Raw genomic sequence first — 26,236 nt, 5'->3', positions numbered from 1 at the left:
AAAAATGGTTTTGTAAATTTTGTTGGAAAAATGAGAAATCGCTGGTCAACTTTTAACCCTTATAGCTCCCTAATAAAAAAAAAATTTGGTTCCAAAATTGTGCTGATGTAAAGTAGACATGTGGGAAATGTTATTTATTAACTATTTTGTGTGACATATCTCTCTGATTTAAGGGTATAAAAATAAAAATTTTGAAAATTGCTACATTTTCAAAATTTTCTCCAACTTTTTGTTTTTTTCACAAACAAACGCAAGTGATATCGAAGCAATTGTACCACAATCATGAAGTACAATATGTCATGAAAAACGATCTCAGAATCAGGGGGATCCGTTGAAGCGTTCCAGAGTAATTACCTCATAAAGTGACAGTGGTCAGAATTGTAAAAATTGGCCCGGTCATTAACGTGCAAACCACCTTGGGTTGTAAAGGGGTTAATGAGAAAAAAATTAACATTTTAGAATTTACCAAATGGCTGCAATGAAACAAAGAGGGAAAAAATTAAAGGTGTCTGAATGCTTTCCGTTCGCATTGTATAGGTATTCACCCCTTTTGCTTTGAAGGCCCTAAAAATTTCTGATTCAAGCAATTACCTTCATAAGTCACATGCTTAGCGAAAGGAAGTCCACCTTGAGTGCAATCTAAGTGTTACATGGTTCAATTTGAATAAGCAACAGGAAAACTAGCACCTACGCCTCCAATCCTCCAATAGCAGGACTAAGCACCTATCCCTTCAAATCCTGGGTGCAAAAGAAGCTTCCATTCATAGACAAAATATACTGTGAAGAATTCAAGAAAAGTGGAAGGCACTCACCGGACTATGTTAAAATGCTTCTTTATTGTTTCTTCTTTAAAAACATCACAAGCTGGGGGGTATATGTCATGCTGTTCTTGACGCTGGCCATTTTGTGCTGACACGCGCTTCAACGGGTCAAACAGGTATCATAACTAATCATATGCTAAATAGTTGCAAGCCATATTTATGTATGAGATAGCTAAGATGATTGTCTATAAAATTTATGGTAGTCTCACGTTCGAAGCAGTAGTGAATGGTGAGATATGGAGCCTGAAAGTCAATAGTTCAAAACATTGTTACCCATTTTCTTATCAGTGTATTAAAATTAATTTTGAAGAATGTATGGTGTCTACATGGTGTTAGCAGTGTCCTTATGTGAGGCAGCATGAGCGCTGCTGGTGTCGGGGAGCTACATTTCATTTATAGTATCATGAATTCACAGATGTACTGCTCTATATGGAAAGAGAACCTGCTGACATCACTTTGTGCCCTTGGTGGACGTGCACCTTTCCAACATAACAATGTTACAAAACACACATCTAAGGCCACTGTTGCATGAGGTAGAACAGTGTGAAAGAGATTCAGTGGCCAAGTGTCTCCTGATCTGAACCCAACTGAACACCTATGGGGAATTCTGAAGAGACAAGTTGTCATCACTCTCCATCCAGCATCCAGGCTCTAAAAGAGATCGTTCTTGGAGAATGGAAAAAGAAGGATGTTGCAATTTGTCGTCAGCTTGTCCATTCCATGCCTAGAAGACTTGGTGCTGTTCTTAAAAATCATGGAGGTCATACTAAATACTATATGTATTAGTTTTTGATGTAGGGTGCACTCAGTTTTGCATCAACTAATTTGAGTAAAACTGAAGATTTTATAATGAAATTAATTTTTTACATGAAAATTAAAACAACCTTTATTCTTTAAAATCTCAGTTTTAAGTTGTTGAGTGGAAGTTTTAGTGAGGGTTTTAATAATTCACTTACAGCACAGGACTATATGTATATATACTGCCTTATATGAAAAAATATCGTGCACCACTTTTAATATATTTGAAGTGACATAGAGACAAGTTTGGCAAGGAAAAATCTTGTATATTACATTTTTCGGAAAGTGAATCTTGAATAGTCTGATCCTGAAGTTACACTCCTTTCCATCTGCTACTTGCTGCAAACATACCTTCAATGGGTCAGAAAACAGGAGGTGACAGATGGAAGGGATTGTGACTACAGGATCAGACTACACAAGGTTGATATGTAGTCTGTAACCACAGAGACACATTCATCTGCATTGAGGCTTTTGACACTGTATGAGATTTTTAATCTACATTTTTTTTGTACTTAATCCAAAATGAAAATAAATAAATAAATAAATTGAAATAAACTCCTAATACAGGTCACTTCCCATAACCTCCCATGTCCAACATTATTTGCTGATTAAAGGGGGAATCCGGCAGGACTGTGGAGTCGGTAAGCCAAACCTCCGACTCCGACTCCAACTCTGACTGCTCAATTTCCATGACACCGACTCCAACTCCGACTCCACGACTCCGACTCTGACTCCCTCATACATGGCTCATGTTTAAGTGATAAATTTACTGTAGCACAGATTCATCTCAGCTAAAAGTCTAGACCCTTAGATCAGGAATAGGACAGACATTTATAGGACATTTCATAACTTTCGCAAATTCTTCTGAAAAAATATTGCCCACAAACTGCATTGAATTACTGTACCCAATTTATTATATATTTTAAGAGTTAGAGTCGGTCCATTTTATACCGACTCCGATTCCACCAAAATGGACACCGACTCCGACTCCTTGACTCCGACTCCACAGCCCTGGAATCCAGCCACTCTCCCTTTCACCTTGAGTGCAATACCTGATTTTTATATTTTGATGTATTTTTATAGGGGACAGAAATTCATTTTTTTAACGGAGCCTCAAAGTTCTTCCATGCAAATAGGTTAGGAAATCCTCAAAGATTTTACACAAAGATTTTATCAAAGATTTTTTTTCTGTCGTAAGGAAATTGCATTTTTTTTGTTGTAAATTTAGCATTGTATTTAGTGAGTTAGTTTTGGCTTATTATGGCCGACATACATTTCTGTCTCTCGTGCGGCCCAAAAATTCACCAAATTTAGTAAGTGGCCTGCGGCTCTTAACAAATTTGGAGTGCCTTACTCCAGATGACTTTGGATCAGGGCTGGCATTTCATAGATACCCCACATTGAGAAAAAAATACAACTGTAACTGCCTATTGCCACCACTAGGAGGAGCTTTGAAATTTACTATATATTGCTCTGTGCAACAAACTCACATGCTCCCTCTAGTGGTAACAATTCACAGCCTGAGTTTAATCATTTGACCACTTACTGCCAGGTTACAGTCCATCACTGGTGCTCACAATAAGGAGACACTTTGTGATCAGATTATTGTCACTAGACCAAAGCACAGATCTTCTTTAATGTGTTCTTTAGAAAAATATTAAATTTTGAGATTCATCAGTGATTGATAATAATAATAATAATAATAATAGTTTATTTTTATAGCGCCAACATATTCCGCAGCACTTTACAAATTTTAGGGGGGACTTATACAGACAATACAGAATAAGCATATCTCATATCGAACGGAGTGAGGGCCCTGCTCGCGAGCTTACAGTCTATGAGGAAGTGGGGGAGACACAAAAGGTAAAAAGTACATATATTGTATAATGCAGCCTTGATATACTGAATAGGATAAATAATAATACATGGACTGGTCGCCTGCCAGTATGTGTGCAGTCCTGACAGAGGCTTTTATGTGCATGGTTGGTTTGAACCCGAAGTTGAAGAAGATTTTAATATGGGGGAAAGCTGGGATGGACAGAGTGTGTTTAGGTGATACGCCAGTCTAAAGAAATGTGTTTTTAGGGTTCGCTTGAAACTGTGGGTATTGGGAATTAATCGAACTGTCCTGGGTAGTGCATTCCAGAGAATTGGCGCAGCACGCGAGAAATCTTGGAGACGGGAGTGGGAAGTTCGGATTATGGAGGATTTTAGTTTCAAGTCATTTGCAGAACGGAGGGCACGTGTAGGGTGGTAGACTGAGACAAGGGAGGAGATGTAGGGGGGTACTGAAGCATGGAGCGCTTTGTGGGTAAGCGTGATAAGTTTAAAACGAACTCTATATTGGATGGGCAACCAATGCAATGACTGGCACAGGGAAGAGGCATCTGAGTAGCGGTTGGCGAGGAATATGATCCTGGCTGCTGCGTTCAGGACGGATTGGAGAGGGGAGAGTTTAGTAAGAGGGAGACCGATTAGTAGAGCGTTGCAATAGTCAAGACGAGAATGAATAAGAGCGACAGTAAGAGTTTTTGCTGAGTCAAAGGTGAGAAAAGTCCTGATTCTTGAGATGTTTTTGAGGTGTAGATGACATGAACGAGCGAGTGATTTGATGTGAGGAGTGAAGGAAAGATCTGAATCAAAAATGACCCCAAGACAGCGGGCTTGTAGCTGGGGAGTAATGGTTGAGCCACAAACGGAGATGGCAATATCGGGCACAGGTAGATTAATGGAGGGAGGAAAGACGAGTAGTTCAGTTTTTGACAGATTCAGTTTTAGGTAGAGGGAGGACATAGTGTTAGACACAGCAGAAAGACAATCACTGGTCTTTTGTAGTAATGCAGGGGTGATGTCCGGAGCAGAGGTGTATAATTGGGTGTCATCAGCATAGAGATGGTACTGAAAACCGAATCTACTGATTGTTTGTCCAATAGGAGCGGTGTATAAGGAGAAAAGAAGGGGGCCTAGGACTGATCCTTGAGGAACCCCGACAGTAAGAGGAAGTAGGGAGGAGGAGGAGCCGGCAAAAGACACAGAGAAGGAGCGGTCAGAGAGATAAGAGGAGAACCAGGAGAGAACCGTGTCCTTGAGGCCAATAGTGCGGAGCATAGTGAGGAGGAGCTGGTGATCCCTTTTAATGGCTAATTGAAAAGATGGTAACAAATAGCAGCTTTCCAGACTCCTCAGGTCTCTTCATTACGCATAGAATAACACAAAATCTGAAGAGTCACATATTTATACACAACAGGACATAGAACAGTGCAGTAATGAGACAAGTGAGGTGAAGCAGAACTATCAGTATGGGAGAGGGAGAAACAGTTGTGGCCATAAATATTGCATCAGTTCATAAATAAGAAGTGTGAAAGTTTTATTGTCCTGTGATTGAAGTCTGGTTCCTTGTTCTGAGCAAGCCAAATGGTCTGAGGTGCACATTCCTTAATTGATGTAGAAAGACATAAATCCACGCAACACATCATTCCTGCTCTGAATGTGTCAAAGGTTGTCATAAGTTTGTACTCCCAGATTCTTCTGTCTCTCTGAGATTTGAAGTTACCTTTCAATCCCAGAAATTTCATGGCAATGATGTTGAAAAAAAAATTATGTTTCAAAAATTATGCTAATGTAAAGTAGATATGTGTGAAATGTTATTTATTAACTATTTTGTGTGACATAACTCTGGCTTAAGGGCATAAAAATTCAAAGATTGAAAATTGCAAAATTCTAATTTTCTAAACTTCCACCAAAATTCAGATTTTTTAACAAACAACGCAAAAAAATATTGACCCAAACTTACCACTAACATGAAGTACAATGTGTCACGAAAAAACATTCTCAGAATCACTGGGATCCACTGAAGCGTTCCAGAGTTATTATTTCATAAATTGACACTGGTCAGAATTGAAAAAATTGGTGATCTATTACCAGATTTCACAATGTAAACTGCATAGATTTTTTAAATGGATCTCTTAGCCCTAATGAGGCTGGTATAACTTTCTATGTCAGAATGGCTCCATAATCCTGTCATGATGATGAGCATTTTCCAGCTTTAATATTAGGTAGGAACATTTTCCAAAATAATTTATACAGCCAACATAACATGTATTTTTAAAGTAAGTTCATCAGCCTCATCAAGTGTAAGAGATCTATTTAATAATGAGTGCAGTTTGTATAGAAAAAATAGGGTGACAGATCCTCTTTAAGAAATTGATTACAATGTTTGTCCTATGTACATTAGGAAATAAAGTGGTGACCATTCCCTTTAAGTCTACTGTGCACTTTTATAGGTTTTGTACTTTTATTCTAGAGGACTTGGCTATTTTCAGATTTTTATTTCTTACACCGCAGTATCATTTTACTATATTTGAGTCTGTGACTAAGAACTGTTTGCCTTGATTGGTGACTTTCCCAGGCGAGTGCAGTTTGACATACCAGTTGTGTGCCCTTGGCATCCATACTGCCTGGTATTACAGCTTGTGCAGATCAGCAGCTTGTTAGCAATCTGTTTTACTGGGTTGTGCAAAATATTTCAATAACCAGAGTTTGCAGACCATCTGGAGAAAATCATTTTATGTAGAAAATGTCATATTGGTGGTCTGTGCAGTAATGATGGCACAAGCTCCACTGGGATGGACGCCACTAAAGCCTCAGATGGGGAGAGAGCCAAAGGTTGGAAGACCCAGGACTTGATCTTCTGTTATGCAAACTATTACAAGACTCTGCCTAAAAGAAATGAGCTAATACTGTTAATTCTGAATTATTTTTCAATTTTTATCAATTCTGTAAAATATTGATTTTCTTTAAGTCCTATTACAGCCGCACACATGTACTGTTGCTGTGTCACGATACCATGACAAATAGCTTGCCTAGAAATAGAACATAGAGACAACTTTCTGGGTTTTTTTTTGGATGCACTGCCATTTTTGTCCATAGGCTGTGTCTGGTATTGCACCTGATCCATATATACTTGAATGGGAATGAGGCACAGTACCAGACACAGCCAAGTCCGGATATTTCCGGTACTGGAAAAAACAGTACCGGAGATATCCGTGTCTGTATGTATGTGTGTCCGTGTGTATGATACATGTGGCAACTGTGTGCTGCCAGTGTGCCGCATCAGTATCACATGTACCGGTGCCTGTTCCCAAGCGTCGGGTGCTGAATGCTGCCCTCATCATTGTCCCCTGCCAGAGGTGTGATCAGCACCAGCAGGGGACAATGCTGACAGTTGTATTATGCCTCCTCTGTGTCCAGAACCTGTAATAATAAGAATAAAATAGAAAAATCCCTATACTCACCTGTCCTAAGTGCCCCACGCTGTAATCCATCTGACCGAACACGCTGAGGAGCAGAGGAGAATGACTCGCTCCAGCGAGTGGGCCCCTGACCTGCGCTGAGCTTAATGAGTGGTGTCCTGTCACTCACTGAGCTCAGCGTAGTTCAGGGGCCCGCTCGCTGCAGCGAGTTATTCTCCTCTGCTCCTCAGCTTGTGCAGTCAGATGGATTACAGCATGGGGCACTTAGGACAGGTGAGTATAGGGATTTTTTTTTATTTTATTCTTATTATTACAGGTTCTGGACACAGAGGGGACATAATACAACTGTCAGCATTGTCCCCTACTCATGCTGATCTCAGCACTGGCAGTGAACAATGATGACAGATGCCTGCAGCACCCAGCGCATGGGATAGCGTGAACTGTACCGCTAATTCCCAGGCTCTGGTGCGTGTCACACAGATGTGTGTGGGACATTTTGTGGCCTGTGCTGTGGGTAAAAAACAGACATGTCAGCGTGTTTTGCCCACGGACATAAGGTCCGTGAAAACACACTGACGTGCACAGACCCATTCATTTGAATGGGTCTACATGTGTCAGTGTCTCCAGTACGTGTGGAAACGGACACCACACGTACTCAAAACACTGACGTGTGAAAAAGCCCTTATGGAGTAATGTGGTTCTGCTGCTTGGAGAAAATGAAAACCCTTGGACAATCTCTTGAACTGTGGTTTTCCTTAGAAATACAAAGCACATACATTATCTTAAAATAGTTGTCTAATTTAGGAAATCCCTTTATTGGGAAGTTCTGGGTTAATAGTGGGTGCTGAGACCCCCACCAATCACTAAAATAAAGGGGCACCTGAGTGCTGTCACCCCTTAGTTTCTGATCTACTTTCCTCAGGCAACGAAGAGAACAGATTTATCGAAAGTCTGTTGGTTTCTATGAATCTATCCAGGACTCCATCCACTCACAGAGGAAAGGTGAAGAGAAATAAAAGTGGCACTGAGTTCTGAAAGTTTCAGAACCCGAACCACAAGCAATCAGAGTATCTTACACGTCAATATGACGCATCAAAAGTTATTTTTAAATGATAGATATCCTTGGAGACTATGTGCACATGCCAAATTTTTCGAGTGGATTCCACCTTATGGGTATGTTCACACAGGGCGTATTTGGTGAGTTTTTTTCTGCAGTAAAGCCTGCTGTCTTGGCAGAAAAGATGCAGCATCAAAACCGCAGGTTTTGGTGCATTTTTGTGCGTTTTACAGGATTCCAAAGTTCAGCTTTGCTTCTACCACAGAAGCATGAACACAGGTAACCAATGCAAGACATATGTGAAACCATATTAACAAGAATTACAAATGTAACAGTGGGAGGAGGTGAATTGTTCAGGAATAGTTTACCTAAGACATTGGCAGTGCATTGAGTTTATAGGACACTATTTACTTTCACACTATGGTCCGCCATTGAGTTGCTCAGGGATTGTTCAATTTTACACCTTGGTCAGCCACAGGTATTGTTCAATTCCATACCTTAGTCAGCCAAAGCTTACTTTTTATACATCACTAATTTAATTAAACTGTACTAATCCAAACTGCCATCTCAGGTGACCAAGACAAGATGGTTTAAACTTGGAAAAAATCACAAGAAAAAATGAGTATCACATACTGCTGCACTTGCTTTTATTCACTAAAAACGCAGAAAAACCTGATACCTGCATTTTGCAGCATTTTTGCAGTGTTTTTCAACTACCCATTGCTTTCTATGGATGAAAAACACTGCAAAAACGCTGAAAGAAGTGACATGCTCTATGGTGCAAAAAACTCTGCAAAGCAAAAAATACTGAGGACAAAAAAACCAAGCTGTATGCATGAGATTTCTGAAATCTCATAGACTTAGCTGGTACTGTAAAACGCAGCTGAAAATTTTCATGAAAAAAACGCAGAAAAAACTCCTAGTGTGCACATAGCCTAAATCTGCTTTAAAAAGAGCTTAGAAATGCTAAACAGAGTTAACATATGTATTTCAATGTGAGGCTATGTGCCCACAATGAGTTTTTGGGGAGTTTTTGACGCAGCATATTTTTGACTTACAGTTCCAACAAAGTGGATGGGATTTACAGAAGTCTCATACCCACTGTGCTTTGTTCACTCAGCGTGAATTGACCTGCGGTGCGTGTTCCAAGGGTAAACAAATGCTCTTGTGTTTTCAGTGTGTTTCTGCAGAAGAAACGCATACGCATGTAATCCGCATGTGACTGTATCAATACAGTTTTGTCAAAGTCAAATACCACGAAGTATCAAAATCATAGCAGCTTTATTTATAACACCTACAAGAGACAAAAACTGCAGCATGAAAAACTCGATACGAACATATGTAAAAAAAAAATGCAAGTAACCTAATTAATTGTAGGCTACATTCCCACAAGGAGCTTTTGATGTTGAAGAATTTCTGCACCTATTAAGTAATATAGGTTACTTGCATTTTTTTTATTGTGTTATCGCATTTTTATTGCTTTTTTGTCTTTTGTTGGTATGTCATGATTCAAATAAAGCAGCTTTGTTTTTGATATGTTCTGGTATTTGGCTTTGACAAAACTTTGCTGAAACAGTTATGTGCGGATTCCATGTGTTATTGATGCGTTTCCACTGCTGAAACGCACTAAAAACGCAAGTGATTTTCTACTTGCAGATTTCTGCATCTAAAGCAAGTCTTTGGGAGAAATCCGCACAGAAAACTCAGCGTACCCGCACGAGAAATTGGCATGTTGCGGATTTGAAACTCTCACTGCAGGTCAGTTTACGCTGCATAAAAAAAAAGCACTGTGTGCACAAGATTTCTATAAATCCCATCCACTTTGCTGGAACTGTAAGGCTACGTTCCCAAGAAGAGCTTTGATGAGTTTTTGAGGTTGCAGATATACTGCACTATTTCTGCACCCACTAAGTTAAATAGGTTGCTTGCATTTTTTTGAAAATATGTGTAAAAAACTTCACTGAAAACTCATCATGGGAACATAGCCTAACACGATGCGTTTTTGATGCAGCAAAGATTCACGGTGTCAATAAATCCCCGAAAACTCTTCATGGGCACACAGCCTAATATGTGCAGAAAACGGTGCAGAAAATCTGAAAATCTGCAACATCAGAAACTTACCAAATAGTCATCATGGTAATGTAGCCTAAAAGCATCTTACTGTACACATGTTCAGTCTTTTTGAGCTTCAATAAACAGGGTACGAATGCTGTGAGGCAGCTAAATAAAGTGACCGGACCGTTCTTCTAGTGGATTCCGTTTCGAAGCCACCCACTAATTTATATGCATTGTGCAACTAACAAAAAGTCTTCTGCTTCAAGAACTCAGTGGGTATGCTGACCTCTGAAAAAGCATTCGACAGTCAAACTGATTTCCAGCATAATGAAGTAGACGAACTGTGGCGCACCTGCCACGTTGTGTCCCACCCCAATTATGACCATTTTGGCTGAACTGGGAGAAACTGGAGTATAAATGACAAAGTTTCAAAATTTGGGGGTACCCTGCCTGAAGAAGGAGCCTCTGTGCTCTGAAAGCTTGCAAATAATATTTTTTCTGGTTAGCCAACAAAGGTATCACTCCGAGAATACTTTTGTCATTTTTGGGCATAAAAGTATTTACAACGATTTTTCTGGCTAACACAGTACCACAATATAATTTTGTATTGTACGTCAAAATTTGGGGGGCAAATGCGAGTTATGGGTCCGTAATCCGAGTTCCTCCAGCTCTATTCCATGCCCATCGGCGCCACCTCCTCCCTGACTGACAGCCTCTATTCCATGTGACTTCAGCCAAATGAGCTGTTAGTCAAGCAGGAGGAGGCTGTGCTGAGAGGGGAATAGAGTTGGAGTGACAGAGGCTTCTGATCTACCATAGCTCTCCAGTCTCATTTGCATATCAATTCAAACTCTGATTTCTCAGTAACGGAGGAACAAACCGGCCATATAAAGGTATTGCTGGACTAGTCTTTGAATGAGCTGCATACAATATTAACCAAATATTTGTGAAACCCTTTGTGGACTTTCGAATGTTCATGACTTCTTTAATAAGCATCTCTTTAGCTCAATTATTTTTCGTTTCCTACCGTCTAAAAACTAATTTTGAAACGTTAATAATTTGTTTCTGGCAACAGATCTTCCTAATGATCCAGTTAAGTCTCGTTACACGAATCGTTAGCGCTGTCCTCCATTGATTATTGTCAATAAACATTTGGAAATGTCCTTTTCATCACTCCTTCCATATTTATGTTTTGCCGGGGTTTTTTTTTTTGCTATGAAGGAATAAATAGTTGGAAAAGAGCAGTAGATCAGATTTTTTTCCCCCCAGAATACTCAGGAGCTTGCCAACATTACGAATCATTAAGTTGTATAAAATGCCCTGAGGTCTGTTGAGAGCTATTGCTTCTTAATTAGGCTCTCAGGGAAATCACTAAGCTTTATAACTGAGGCACATAGGTCTTTAAAGAAAGGGCTCTGCCAGATGAACAGATCCGATAAATCCCTTTGGTGAATACTTAAAAAATCCCAGTGTAAAGGAGACGGGAACTCCAGGTTGTGCTGTTACTCTTCCCTTATTTAATATGCACAGAGATCGATGGAAGAGGAGCCATTGTATATCACGTTACCGAAAGAGCAATGTGTCATGTAAGATTAATTATCACACTTCATGACAGTCCGTTAATTAATTTCTGACGTGCACTTTCCTCGTACAAGTTCTCGTTAACAGTGATGACTGCCATGTTGTTTAGAAAGTGTTGTGTAAGTGAATGGCCAATGATCCTCGGGGCTTATACCAGAATATCCATTACTCTTCTGGTACCTTTATGATTTATTATGATGGGTCAGTATTCATATATACAATAGATTCATCAAAAATGCTCCCTTAGGGTATGTTCACACTGCATTTTCTTTAGGCAGTCGTAAACTATGAGTTTTTCAAGCAGAAACTGCTTTAGGAAACACTGACATTTTCTTATCCTTAAAGAAGTTGGCCACTACTTTTTATGATTGCCCCAATCGATTGACCCTGTGCCCATAAGTGTTTTTCTAATTACCTTTTGCTGTCCTTCTTGCCTGTGAGTGGCGCTATCGCTGGCCGCTCACAGGCATCCCGTGACCCCCGGCTGCAGACGGCTCTGACATCCGCTGCTGTCATGTCAAGTTCTGGCTGCAGCCGGGCATGACCCAGTGCTGCGTTCCATGGTGAGTGATGGGCTGTGGGCAAGGTTACCCCGGGTGTCACATCCAGCATCCACCGTGTGCTTTCCTTCTCCTCATTCATTGGGAAAGCGCTCGGTGGATGCTGGGTGTGATGCATGGGGTAACCCCACCCACTGCCCAGTATTCACCGCGGGGACCGCCTCACTGATGTCACGCCTCACTTGATGTGACATCAGCGGAAGAAAAAGTCGGCTGCCGCTGGGGGTCAGGTGCTGCCGGTGAGCGACCAACAATAGCGCCGCTCACAGGCAAGAAGAACAGCAGAAGGTAATTAGAAAAACACTTATGGGCACCAGGTCAATCGATTGGGGCAATCATAAAAAGATTGGCCAACTTCTTTAAGCGTTTTTTTTGCTAACACTTTGCTTAGAGTTTGTTCACGTTGCGTTTTTGCACGATAAAATGTTGTACTTTACGGTACCAGCAAACTGAATGCGATTTCTGAAATATCATGCCCATGTTGCTTATTTTTTTCTGGTGGATTTGAACCATCAGGATGAGCTGTTTGTGCTTTTTTTGGTAGCTTTGCGACTTCAAAAACGCAACATCTCAGGCTATGTGCACACGGTGCCTTTTTAATTTTGTATGCATTTTTGATGCGGTAAATCCATGCGGATTTGGCCCCAAAAACACATTGCAAACCTTATAGCAGCATTTTCTATGAGATTTTGAAAGATCTTTGCACATGATCAGGATTTTTCCTTATAGAATGTCATGTGCGTTAAAATAAGGAGCATGTCCATTCTTTGTGCGTTTTTGATTGAGTTTTTCCAGTACAATGCATTGGAAAAAACGCATAGCAAATCCGCAGGGAAAATCACATAAAAAACGCATCAAGAACACTGCAGATTTTTTGGAGCATTTTTGCTGCCAAGAGGTGCAGAACCTTGCAGAAACGCTGCAGAAATTTCTGCAAGCAAATCCTGATCGTGCACACATAAAATTACAGTTCCAGCAAAGTGGATTAGATGTCTTATGCGATCCATGTTTCTTTTTAACCCAGTGTAAACTGACCTGTGGTGTGTTTTCAAATCTGCGGCATGTCAATTTCTCTTGCGGGTCCGCTGAGTTTTCTGTGCGGATTTTCAATATACTGTACATTTGCATTCGATGCAGAAAAACCGCAGGTAAAAAACAAACATATATGTCAATAAAGTTTTGTCAAAAGCAAATACCAGGAAGTATCAAAAACAAAGCATGGCATACCAACAAAAACAAAGACAAAAACCATAGCATCAAAAAAACGCACACAAAAACGCAATGAAAAACCACAAGTAACCTAAGTCAAATAATAGATGCAGAAATTCTGCAGCATCAAAAACTCATCAAAACTTCATCGTGGGAACGTAGCCTCAGGTTAAAGGGGTATTCCCATCTCCAAGATCCTATCCTAATATGTGGTAGGTGTAATAATAATAATAATAATAATATAATATTAGCAAATTCCTTCAATTAGAAATGTAGTATAGTTTTTCTGATTGGCTATGTCCATTTCTTCACGTGCAAGCATTGCAGTACCTTAGGTATCCATGGTTACGACCACTAGGAACTACCGTATTTTTCGGACTATAAGACGCACCTAGGTTTTAGAGGAGGAAAATAAAAAAATAAAAATGTAAGCAAAAAATGTGGTCATGATGCACTTTTAAGGGGGAGGGGGTCTTCTACTGACACTGGTATAGGGGTATGTCCCCCAATTCTGACAATATCCCCCATCCTGGTATATATGCTGCCCCCTTCCTTTTATATGTGGTCCCCATCTCCATCCTGGTATGCCTGGCATCCCTCCATCCTGGTATGCATGGCACCCCTCATCCTTTTCCTGGTATGCATGGCACCCCTCATACCTATCCTGATATGCATGGCACCCCTGATCCCTGTCCTAGTATGCATGGTACCCCTCATCCCTGTCCTGGTATGCATGGCACCCCTAATCCCTATCCTGGTATGCATGGCACCCATCATACCTGTTCTGGTTAGCATGGCACCCCTCATCCCTGTCCTGGTATGCATGGCACCTCTGAACCCTGTCCTGGTATGCATGGCACCCCTAATCCCTATCCTGGTATGCATGGCACCCCTCATCCCTGTCCTGGTATGCATGGCACCCCTCATCCCTGTCCTGGTATGTATGGCACCCCTCATCCCTGTCCTGGTATGTATGGCACCCCTAATCCCTATCCTGGTATGCATGGCATCCATCATCCCTATCCTGGTATGCATGGCACCCCTCATCCCTGTCCTGGTATGCATGGCACCCCTCATCCCTGTCCTGGCATGCTTGGCACCCCTAACCCCTGTCCTGGTATGCATGGCACCCCTAATCCCTGTCCTGGTATGCATGGCACCCCTAATCCCTATCCTGCTATGCTTGGCACCCCTAATCCCTGTCCTGGTATGCATGGCACCCCTTATCCCTGTCCTGGTATGCATGGCACCCCTAATCCCTGTCCTGGTATGCATGGCACCCCTCATCCCTATCCTGGTATGCATGGCACCCCTAATGCCTATCCTGGTATGCATGGCACCCCTCATCCCTGTCCTGGTATGCTTGGCACCCCTAATCCCTGTCCTGGTATGCGTGGCACCCCTAATCCCTGTCCTGGTATGCATGGCACCCCTTATCCCTGTCCTGGTATGCATGGCACCCCTAATCCCTGTCCTGGTATGCATGGCACCCCTCATCCCTATCCTGGTATGCATGGCACCCATAATGCCTATCCTGGTATGCATGGCACCCCTCATCCCTGTCCTGGTATGCTTGGCACCCCTAATCCCTGTCCTGGTATGCGTGGCACCCCTAATCCCTGTCCTGGTATGCATGGCACCCCTCATCCCTGTCCTGGTATGCATGGCACCCCTAATCCCTGTCCTAGTATGCATGGCACCCCTCATACCTGTCCTGGTATGCATGGCACCCCTCATCCCTGTCCTGGTATGCATGGCACCCCTAATCCCTGTCCTAGTATGCATGGTCCCCCTAATCCCCATCAGGCTGCACATTAAAATAAAATAAACACTCCTACTCACCTCTCTTCTCTCCTCCAGCGCTGCGTCCGGTCTGCCTGCACTGATCTCTCCATGTGAGCCGCGCATGACGTCACTGCCATGTGCGGCTCACAAGGAGAGATAAGCTGCCGGAAGTCACTGCTCCCCACGCTGGGTCTGTGTGTGCGGGGAGCAGTGACTTCACTCTCCTTCATAGCCGGCACACAGCGGAGCCGCGCTGAGCCTGCTGCCGGCTATCTCCTGTGCACGCTCATTAACCCCTTAAGACCCGCGGGTGGTTTGCACGTTAATGACCAGGCCAATTTTTACAATTCTGACCACTGTCAATTTATGAGGTAATTACTCTGGAACGCTTCAACGGATCCCCCTGATTCTGAGACTGTTTTTTCGTGACATATTGTACTTCATGATTGTGGAAAAATTTCTTCGATATCACTTACGTTTATTTGTGAAAAAAACGGAAATTTGGCGAAAATTTTGCAATTTTCAAAATTTGAATTTTTAAGCCCTGAAATCAGAGCGATATGTCACACAAAAGAGTTAATAAATAACATTTCCCACATGTCTACTTTACATCAGCACAATTTTGGAACCAAAATTTTTTTTTGTTAGGGAGCTATAAGGGTTAAAAGTTGACCAGCGATTTCTCATTTTTCCAACAAAATTTACAAAACCATTTTTTTAGGGACCACATCACATTTGAAGTCACTTTGAGAGGTCTTTATGACAGAAAATACCCAAAAGTGACACCATTCTAAAAACTGCACCCCTCAAGGTGCTCAAAACCACATTCAAGAACTTTATTAACCCTTCAGGTGCTTCATAGGAATTTTTTGAATGTGGAAGAAAAAAATGAACATTTAACTTTTTTCACAAAAATGTTACTTTAGACCCAATTTTTTTCATTTTCACAGGGGTAACAAGAAAAAATGGACCGCAAAATTTGTTGTGCAATTTCCCCTGGGCACGCAGATACCCAATATTTGGGGAAAAAACACTGTTTGGGCGCACTGTAGGGCTCGGAAGGGAAGGAGCGCCATTTGACTTTTTGATTGTAAAATTTGCTTGAATAATTAGCGGACACCATGTTGCGTTTAGAGAGCCCCTGTGTGCCCAAACATTGGAGCTCCCCCACAAGTGACCCCATTTTGGAAACTAGACCCCCCAAGGCACCTATCTAGATGCATAGTGAGCAGTTGCAACCCCCAGGTGCTTCACAAATTGATTCGTAAAAATGAAAAAGTGAAAAAAAAAACACTTTTTCATTGTTACGAATCAATTTGTGAAGCACCTGGGGGTTCCAACTGCTCACTATGCATCTAGATAGGTGCCTTGGGGGGTCTAGTTTCTAAAATGGGGTCACTTGTGGGGGAGCTCCAATGTTTGGGCACAAAGGGGCTCTCTAAATTCAACATGGTGTCCGCTAACAATTTGAGCCGATTTTCCATTCAATTTGTTAGCAGACACCATGTTGCATTTGGAGTGTCCCTGTGTGCCCAAACATTGGAGCTCCCCCACAAGTGACCCAATTTTGGAAACTAGACCCCCCAAGGCACCTATCTAGATGCATAGTGAGCAGTTGGAACCCCCAGGTGCTTCACAAATTGATTCGTAACAATGAAAAAGTATTTTTTTTTTCACTTTTTCATTTTTACGAATCAATTTGTGAAGCACCTGGGGGTTTCAACTGCTCACTATGCATCTAGATAGGTGCCTTGGGGGGTCTAGTTTCCAAAATGGGGTCACTTGTGGGGGAGCTCCAATGTTTGGGCACACAGGGACACTCCAAATGCAACATGGTGTCTGCTAACAAATTGAATGGAAAATTGGCTCACATTGTTAGCGGACACCATGTTGCATTTAGAGAGCCCCTTTGTGCCCAAACATTGGAGCTCCCCCACAAGTGACCCCATTTTGGAAACTAGACCCCCCAAGGCACCTATCTAGATGCATAGTGAGCAGTTAGAACCCCCAGGTGCTTCACAAATTGATTCGTAACAATGAAAAAGTGTTTTTTTTTCACTTTTTAATTTTTACGAATCAATTTGTGAAGCATCTGGGGGTAGCAACTGCTCACTATGCATCTAGATAGGTGCCTTGGGGGGTCTAGTTTCCAAAATGGGGTCACTTGTGGGGGAGCTCCAATGTTTGGGCACACAGGGACACTCCAAATGCAACATGGTGTCTGCTAACAAATTGAATGGAAAATCGGCTCAAATTGTTAGCGGACACCATGTTGGATTTAGAGAGCCCCTTTGTGCCCAAACATTGGAGCTCCCCCACAAGTGACCCCATTTTGGAAACTAGACCCCCCAAGGCACCTATCTAGATGCATAGTGAGCAGTTGGAACCCCCAGGTGCTTCACAAATTGATTCGTAACAATGAAAAAGTGTTTTTTTTTTCACTTTTTCATTTTTACGAATCAATTTGTACATCGCGCAGAGAGGGACTGGAAGAGCGGGATACTTGTATAAAAGTTATCCACGTAGAGGTGATAACCTTTATCAAGCAGTGGGTGCACCAAGTCCCACACAATTTTCCCACTCACTCCCAGAACAGGGGGGCATTCAGGGGGTTCAATCCGGGAGTCCTTCCCTTCATAAACTCTAAACTTGTGAGTGTATCCTGAGGTACTCTCACAAAGTTTATACAGCTTGATCCCATACCTTGCCCTCTTACTGGGCAGGTACTGCCAGAATCCAAGCCGCCCCTTAAAAGAAATTAAGGACTCATCCACACAGATGTCCCTTTGGGGCACGTACACTTCACCAAACTTGTTGTTGAAGTGTTCGATGACCGGCCGAACTTTGAAAAGACGATCAAAGTTCGGGTCATCGCGTGCAGGACACCTTGCTTTATGCAAGAACTTGTAGATGGCCTGAAAACGTGTCCGGGGCATGACCATTCGGAACACTGGAGTGTTATACAAAACGTCAACACTCCAGTATTGCCGAAGCTCGGGCTTCTTCAAGATCCCCATAAGATCCCCATAAGAAGGACCAGGCCCCAAAACTTCATCATTTCTACTGCGTCTACAGGAGACCAGTTAGAAAATGATGAAGAGGGGTTTTGTTCTAAAAATTGATGAGCGTATAAATTAGTTTGGCCCACCATGAGGTTTATAAAATCCTCAGAGAAAAAGACTTTGAAAAAGTCTATTTCTGTGAGGCCGGTGGTGTCAAACTTGATTCCTGATTCCGCTACGAAATCAGGAATCAGCGGCTCATAATTTTCGGGGGGCGAAGTCCATATAGGCTCAGTAGTGGGGGGCGCTGGAACATCTCTCCTGCGACGACGGCGGGACGGGCCAGCAGAACCTGAGGAAGAGGAGGAAGAAGAGAAGGAGGAAGAAGAGAAGGAGGAAGACGACGAGGAGTCGGAAAAATAAAGAAATGTGGGATCCTCACCCTCACTGTCAGTGTCGGAGGCAAGAATAGCGTATGCCTCCTCCGCTGAATACTGAGTTTGGGATGAGCCGGACATTGTTTGTTATGTATGTGGTGCGTGTGTGTCAATAGTTTGAGAGTGTGTGTGTCAGTACTTTATTTAGAGTGTGTGGAAAAAGGAAATACTGTATGTGGTGCAAACAGCGAGCACGAGTGTGGATTGGTGAACTATGCCACCAATCAATACTCGGCGGCTGCTGGATGTGCGCACAAATGTGTGGGGAGTGGGAAGAGGGGAATTGGGTTGGATGAGGGGAGATCAGATTACTTACCAAAGTCCCCTCTGTTCTTCTTTCAGGACCGGGAGCCCGGAGCAGGAGCCCGGCGCTGGTGACCGGGAGCCCGGCGCTGGTGATCGGGAGCCCGGCACTGGTGACCGGGAGCCCGGAGCGGGAAGACGGGAGCCCGGAGCAGGAAGATGGGAGCCCGGAGCAGGAGACTGGCGCTGGTGACCGGGAGCCCGGCGCTGGTGACCGGGAGCCCGGAGCAGGAAGACGGGAGCCCGGAGCAGGAGAATGGCGCTGGTGACCGGGAGCCTGGCGCTGGTGACCGGGAGCCCGGAGCAGGAAGACGGGAGCCGGGAGCAGGAAGACGGGAGCCCGGAGCAGGAGACTGGCGCTGGTGACCGGGAGCCCGGAGCAGGAGACCGGGAGCCCGGCGCTGGTGACCGGGAGCCCGGAGCAGGCAGACGGGAGCCCGGAGCAGGAAGACCGGGGGCCCGGAGCAGGAGACCGGGGGCCTGGAGCAGGAGACCGGGAACCCGGAGCAGGAGACCGGGAACCCGGAGCAGGAGACCGGTACTGGAGCTGGAGATCAGAAGCAAAAGAATTAACAGGGACACTGGGGTGAGGCGGATTGGGGTGGGAAGGGGGGTAAAAAGACTGGGGAGTGGGAAGAGGGGTAAAAAGACAGGGGAGTGGGAAGAGGGGGATTGGGGTGGATGAGGAGAGATCAGAGATGGACTTACCAAAGGGTCAGCAGGACTGGAGCAGAAGACCCAGAGCAGGAGACCGGGAGCCCGGAGCAGGAGACCGGGAGCCCGGTGTAGGAGACCAGGAGCCCGGTGCAGGAGACCAGGAGCCCGGCGCTGGTGACCAGGAGCCCGAAGCTGGTGACCGGGAGCCCGGCGCAGGAGCCCGGAGCAGGAGCCCGGGAGCAGGAGACCAGTACTGGAGTAAAAAGACAGGGGAGTGGGAAGAGGGGGATTGGGGTGGATGAGGGGAGATCAGAGATAGACTTACCAAAGGGTCAGCAGGACTGGAACAGAAGACCCAGAGCAGGAGCCCGGAGCAGGAGACCAGGAACCCGGTGCAGGAGACCAGGAGCCTGGTGCAGGAGACCAGGAGCCCGGTGCAGGAGACCAGGAGCCCGGTGCAGGAGACCAGGAGCCCGGAGCAGGAGACCGGTACTGGAGCTGGAGATCAGAAGCAAAAGAATTAACAGGGACACTGGGGTGAGGCGGATTGGGGTGGGAAGGGGGGTAAAAAGACAGGGGAGTGGGAAGAGGGGTAAAAAGACAGGGGAGTGGGAAGAGGGGGATTGGGGGATTGGGGTGGATGAGGGGAGATCAGAGATGGACTTACCAAAGGGTCAGCAGGACTGGAACAGAAGACCCAGAGCAGGAGACCGGGAGCCCGGCGCTGGTGACCAGGAGCCCGGCGCTGGTGACCGGGAGTGGAGCTGGAGACTCGGACCAGAGCTGGAGACCACTGCAGGATGCAGAAAAAAAGGTTACGGGGGTAAAAAGAGGGGGGAGGGGGGATTGGGGTGGATGAGGGGAGAACAGACTTACCAAAGTCTTCTCTGCAGGATCAGCAGCAGGCTCTGGAGCAGGAACCACAGCAGGTCAGGAGCAGAAGATCCAGGAGTTGGAGCACAAGATCCAGGACGCTGGAACAGAAGATCCAGGAGCAGCAGCAGCAGCAGCGACTGAAACAGTGAGAAGATGGTCTTGTGGTGTCACAGAATATTCTGTGGCACTAGAAGGCCCAGCACAGACACATCAGATGTGATCGCTCTGTAGAAATCCTCACCAAATGTGAGGGTCTGCAGGGCGGTCACAGGGTGATGATGGGGTGGTGACAGGTGGAGGTAATCTGATTGGAGCAATCATTGATGACATTGATCGCTCCAATCAGAGTACCTGAATACAGGTGACCAGGCGGTCACAGGGAGGTGTCACCTCTCTGTGACCCCCTGTGGTGCATGTTGTGCCCCAGCCATCTGATTGGTGACACTGATTGCACCAATCAGATATGGCTGGAGCAGAGCACGCACCACAGGGGGTCACAGAGAGGTGACACTTCCTTGTGACCGCCGGTCACCTGTATTCAGGTACTCTGATTGGAGCGATCGATGTCATCATCGATCGCTCCAATCAGAGCAGTCTGGGGGCTTGAATCACATTACAGGGGGTCATGGGGCGGTGACAGGCAGGTCACAAGCCGGTCACCGCCCCATGACCGCCCTGTCACCGCGCGGTCGCACTACGATCGGTGCGATCGATGTGATCGGCGATCGCACCGATCATAGCAGTCCGGGGCCAGGGCTGGGGTGTCCTATCAACATCCTAGGATCGGTGCTCATAGCAGATCACTTTTTCCGGCAATCACATTGCCGGAAACAGTGAGAAATGCTGTGATTGGCTGTTCAGATTTGAACAGCCAATCACAGCGATCGCTGGTGCGGGGGGGCGGCGACAGCCCCCGGGATGATGACGCCATCTAACAGGAGGTAGGATGGCACCGTAACTTTAATGCTGTCACCGAGACTTAAGTTGCGGTGCCGCATTAAAGATATGACGTACTAATACGGGTCTGGCTCTTAAGTCCCAGGGCACAGACGCGTATTAGTACGGCAAATGTTGTTAAGGGGTTAAAGGGCATGAATATTCACCCCCTCCCCATGCCCATGGGCGTGGAGAGTGGTTGAATATTCATGCCCTTTAACAGAGGGCACAGGAGATAGCCGGCAGCAGCCGCAGCGCGGCTACACTGTATACCGCTATTAAGGAGCATGAATATTCAGTGCTCCCCACGCCCATGGGCGTGGGGAGCAGTGAATATTCATTTTCTTTAGCAGCGGGGACAGTGTAGGCTGCAGCGGGCGGCTGCTGCCTCCTGTGCGCCGCTCCTCCACCGATACCGCTCCCCCCACACCACACATAAATATACACACCCCCCCAACATTCAGACTATAAGACGCACCCCCCATTTTCCTCCAAAATTTTGGAGGAAAAAAGTGCGTCTTATGGTCCAAAAAATACGGTAGCTAACTATCAATATATCAGTGGACATAACCATGGATACCTAAGGTCCTGCAATGCCTGCACATGAGGAAAGCGACATAGCGAATTAGAAAAACGATAATACATTTCTAATTATAGGTGTTTGCTAATATTATTATTATTACACCTACTACACATTGGGATAAGATCTTGGAGATGGGAATACTCCTTTAAGTTTCCATGATGAGTTTTTATGCTGTGTATTTTTGCTGTGCAATAAATGCAGCGTCTTACAGTTCCAGCAAACTGCTGGGATTTATAGGAATCTCTTGCCCACTGTGGGTACTCTGAGTTTTACAGTTGTTCTCAAAAGTTTACATACCCCGGCAGAATTTTTCCTTTCTTGGCCTTGTTTCAGAGAATATGAATGATAACAAAAAACCTTTTTCTCCATTCATGGTTATTGGTTGGGTGAAGCCATTTATTGTCAAACTACTGTGTTTTCTCTTTTTAAATCTTAATGACATCCAAAAACGTCCAAATAACCCTGATCAAAAGTTCACATACCCCAGTTCTTAATACCATGTATTGCCCCCTCTAACATCAATGACAGCTTGAAGTCTTTTGTGGTAGTTGTGGATGAGGTTCTTTATTTTCTCAGATGGTAAAGCTGCCCATTCTTCTTGGCAAAAAGCCTCCAGTTCCTGTAAATTCCTGGGCGGTCTAGCATGAACTGCACGCTTGAGATCTCCCCAGAGTGGCTCAATGATATTGAGGTCTGGAGATTGAGATGGCCACTCCAGAACCTTCACTTTGTTCTGCTGTAGCCAATGACAGGTCGACTTAGACTTGTGTTTTGGATCGTTGTCATGTTGGAACCGCCAAGTACATCCCATGTGCAGCTTCTGGGCTGATGAGTGCAAATTTGCCTTCAGTATTTGCTGATAACGTGCTGCATTCATCTTTCCTTCAACTTTACCAAGTTTCCTGTGCCTTTGTAGCTCACACATCCCCAAAACATCAGCGATCCTCCTCCGTGCTTTACTGTAGGAATGGTGTTGCTTTCATCATAGGCCTTGTTGAATTTTCTCCAAATTTAACGTTTATGATTGTGGCCAAAAATGTTCAATTTTGGTCTCATCACTCCAAATTACCTTGCTCCAGAAGTTTGGAGGCTTGTCTCTGTCCTGTTTGGAATATTGTAGGCGACATACTTTGTGGCATTTGTGCAGCAATGGCTTTCTTCTGGCAACTCGACCATGCAGCCCATTTTTCTTCAAGTGCCTCCTTATTGTGCATCTTGAAACAGCCGCACCGCTAGTTTTCAGAGAGTCCTGAATTTCAGCTGATGTTATTTGTGAGTTTTTCTTTACATCCCGAAAAAATTTCCTGGCAGTTGTGGCAGAAATGTTTGTTGGTCTACCTGACCGTGGTTTGGCTTTTACAGAGCCCCTGATTTTCCATTTGTTAATCACAGTTTGAACACTGCTGACTGGCATTATCAATTCCTTGGATATTTTTTTGTATCCCTTTCCTGTATTATACAGTTCAACTACCTTTTCCCATGGATCCGTTGATTCTTTTGCTTTCCCCATGACTCATAATCCAGAAACGTCATTGGCTGGATGAAGGATGCAAGAGTCTGTCTGGATCCCAGAAACTCACTCAGCTTTTATGCACACACACTGATTACAAGCAAACAGGTCACAGGTGAGGATGTTACCTTTAGTAATCATTCAAACCCATTTGTGTCAAATTCAGTGCATGTTATCAGTCCAAAATCACCAGGGTATGTGAACTTTTGGTCAGGGTCATTTGGATGTTTTTGGTTGTCATTAAGATTTAAAAAGAGAAAACACAATAGTTTGACAATAAATGGTTTCAAACAACCAATAACCATGAGTGGAGAAAAAATTTTTTTGTTATCATTTATATTCTCTGAAACAAGGCCAAAAAAGCAAAAATTCTGCCGGGGTATGTAAACTTTTCAGCACAACTGTTTGTCCTGATTTTCCACGTAGAATTACACCAGATGCAGAAATTTTGTAGGCAAAAAATACATGTCATTCGCACATGACTATATCATTAAGAGATGCTGCAGAAAATCTGCAACATTGAAAACTCGACAAATACTCATCATGGGAAAGTAGTCTCAAAGTGTTTTTTTTTCAAGATTGCAGCATGTCAATTTTTTTTAACGTCTTTGCAATGTTTTTCACACATTCAAATGTATAAGGAAAAACACAAGTAAAATGGCATTAAATGTTAACTAAAAGAGGTGGCAAAAAAGTGCATGTTTTACGCACCTTTTTTTCCTGCCAACACTCTGGTACAGAAAAATCTTCTGCTCAACAAGTGCACATACTCTAACAATTCCTGAAGTCATTTGTTAACTTTTTTCATTAAATGTTTTTTTGAGCATTTTTTGCACATTTAAAACATTTTGGGGGGCATTTTATGACATCCATTAGGCAATAAATAGTACATCAGCATTTTTTTTTAGGTGATATGCTTACAAAATGCATCTTCCAGGCATTTTTTAACCTTCCCATTGACTTCTATTGTAAGGAATGGAGCGGCTTCATAGCGGAAATTACCTGAAGAACCGCAAATACGGACATATTCACACCCATTGAATTCAATGGGTGTGTGCACATGTTAGGTTTTTCATACAGACTGTGTCAGGTCTTTTTGCGCAGCATGCAACACCTTGGGAAATTTCTCACTGTGAACGGCGATGATCTCACTGACGTCACCACAGTTCATAGGCCCGCTCTCACTGCAGCGAGAGCAGTTGCCTCATGCCACCGTTTATGCTGAAGAGGAAATGTCGCACGGATGGATTACGGCGTGGGACACAATAGATTCTTTCAACTTCGGTCAGGTGAGGGATATTGTTTTTTATTTTTATCCCCTCTAAAAAAATGTAAAAAAGCAAATTTATACTCACCTAACAACTAATCCCAGAAGCCATTGTCCCCTGTAAAAAAAAAAAAAACAACAACAATATTCCTCACCTGTCCGAAGGCAAAAGAATCCATAGTGTCCCACGCTGTAATCTATCTGTGTCTTCAGCATGAAAAGTGGTATGAGGCGACCGCTCGTGCTGAAGACCAGGGGAGAAAGACTCGCTGACGACATCGGGCCTCTGAAATGAGGTGACCTCAGTGATATCATTGCAGTTCACTGTGAGAAATTTCTCACGGTGTTGCGCTGAGCTCTCTAAGTTCACCGTGAACTGAGTGAACTGTGGTGAACTGAGTGAGCTCAGCGCAACACCTTGAGAAATTTCTCACTCTGAACTGCGATGATCTCACTGAGGTCACCGCAGTTCATGGGCCTGCGTTCGCTGTAGCAAGTCATTCTCCCCTCCTGTTCAACATGAGCTATCACTTCATGCTGAAGAGCAAATATCGCACAGATGGATTATGGCATGGGACACTATAGATTCTTCCCACTTCGGACAGGTAATGGATATTGTTGTTTTTTATTATTTTTATTTTTTTTACAGTGGACAATGGCTTCTGGGATTAGGTGTTAGGTGAGTGATGGTTATTAGTGATGAGCGAGCAATAAAATGCTCGGGTACTCGTTGCTCGGGTCGAGCAAATTGAAATACTCGGGTGCTCGACCCGAGCAACGAGCCCAATGTAAGTCTATGGGAAACTCGAGCATTTTTCAGGCGGATCCCCCGGCGGTCTGAAGAGGGCCTAAAAATTGCCAAAATCGATGGGAACAGTGCTCAAATGACATGGGAACAGCATGGGGAAGACCCCTTGAAGCATCTATGACTCCCAGATCACTGCTGTCAGCAACGTGGTCAGAGTATTACACCACTTTTACGGACTCACAATAAAACAAAAACAAAACCAAAATGGATTTTCCTGGGAAATATGTTAAGGAACATCCTTTCTTGGGTAATGACTTGTATATAAGGCAAAATAAATAACCAAAAACAAAAATACTCCTACACAACTTGGGCTATGTTCACACTTAACGTTTTTGATGCGTTTTTACACTTTTGAATTGCTTTCAACCAAGACAAATGCATTCACCAGGAAATGTCATTTTAACATTTTACAACCTTATCTGGCCATGTGGTGTGTGACACATCATCAGACACATGCATACAGTGCTAAAAAGACATGGGAACAGCATGGGGAAGACCTCTGGAAGCATCTCTGACTTCCTAAAAGTGTGCCCGTCATAAGTGATCCTTGGCGCATGCGAAGATGCCTCCCGCCATGCACCTGTCGTTGCAGACTTGCAACAATCACCATCCAGGTCCTTGTCCCACTGCAGCATTCAGTTGTCCCTACCCCATTCCTTGGAATGCAAGCGCAAGTATGCAGCCAGCCACCCACCCACAGGCTGCAATACTATACTGCCAAATTTTTGACAGCTGCTTC

At 44.0% G+C, this 26,236-nt stretch overlaps 1 protein-coding gene across 1 annotated transcript in view; it reads left to right on the top strand.

Moving 5' to 3' along the window:
* The window catches only part of GUCY1A2 (guanylate cyclase 1 soluble subunit alpha 2), a 398,286-nt gene that overhangs the window by 299,808 nt on the left and 72,242 nt on the right, over positions 1-26,236 (top strand). The gene's annotated exons all lie outside the window — the stretch shown is intronic.

The sequence above is a fragment of the Phyllobates terribilis genome, unplaced genomic scaffold (assembly GCF_046119375.1).
Source record: "Phyllobates terribilis strain yellow unplaced genomic scaffold, ASM4611937v1 Scaffold_2__4_contigs__length_985480577, whole genome shotgun sequence".
Classification (NCBI taxonomy): domain Eukaryota; kingdom Metazoa; phylum Chordata; class Amphibia; order Anura; family Dendrobatidae; genus Phyllobates; species Phyllobates terribilis.
The sequence above is the reverse complement of the archived record's forward strand: the minus strand, read 5'-3'. Positions and strand labels throughout refer to the sequence as shown.